Below are 1,184 nucleotides of genomic sequence, written 5' to 3'. Positions count from 1 at the left end.
TTTTTTTCTTATATGTTATATTTTGATTTTTTTAAAAATGACTTTGAAATTACATAAATGAGGAAACTTTATATGTTATATTTAAAAAAAAATAAAACGACTTTAAATTACAAAAATAAGGAAACCTTATATTTTTTATTTTTCTTATATGTTAGATTTTTTCTTATATGTTATATTTGAATTTTTTAAAACGACTTTAAATTACAAAAATTTAAGTTTTTCTTAACCAAACAACTAAAAACATTAAAATAACATGTATCAATTCGATGGTTGGTCTGAAACTTTTCAAAACCATATGGAAGATAAATGTCAAAATAATTCAACTATGGAAACAATACTGTTCAAATTTTTCAAAAATGTGTTCGGTAGAAAATAATAAAGTTTTTGTGTTATAATTTGTTTAATGTCCAATCTGATCAACCCATAAAATATTAATCATAATCTAGTTCCACCATTTTAATAAAAAATGATCCGGTCCATCTAGGGATGTAAATCCGGATATCGGTTCGGTTTCGGTTCGATTTTTCAATTTTTCGATATTTTGGTTTATGAAAAATAGCTACCATATTTACTTTGGTTTGTTTTGGTTTATATACCATTGGTTTTTGGTTTATTCGGTTTTATATCAAAATACCAAAATACCATAAATTTGTTTTAAAAAAAAAGTATTTTATGGATTTTATTTATATTATTAGATATTAGTTTTTATATAACATGAAGATATTTCGGTTTTTACTATTTAAAATGTTTAGCAAACATATTAAGTTAATAATTATAATAGTTTTTACATAATAGAAATTAGTAATCCATAATATTATAAATAACTAAATCTAAACACTCATATTTGTTAACAAAAGGGTAAACGTTATGTTTTATTTAATTTGATAAAAATAAAACATAACTTTTAACTTAAAACAAAATATTAAGTTACTAAAAACAACGTTTCAATATAAAAATCAAATTAATAAAATAAATTATGTATATCTTACAATAATAAAAGTTGAATATACTCATCAGCTAGTGTGTCCACGTCAGATTAATAATTCAGACCAATCATAGAGTTTTAAAGTGCCGTGTCAGAATATCTTCAAGACAAAAATAGTATTTTGTTTGGGCCGTGTTTATATATTTTTCAAAAGGCAACTCAAGGCCATATTTGGGCTGTGTTTATATTATTCAAAAGG

The sequence above is a fragment of the Brassica oleracea genome, chromosome C8 (genome assembly GCF_000695525.1).
Source record: "Brassica oleracea var. oleracea cultivar TO1000 chromosome C8, BOL, whole genome shotgun sequence".
In the NCBI taxonomy this organism is placed as follows: domain Eukaryota; kingdom Viridiplantae; phylum Streptophyta; class Magnoliopsida; order Brassicales; family Brassicaceae; genus Brassica; species Brassica oleracea.
Note: the sequence above shows the minus strand (reverse complement) of the source record.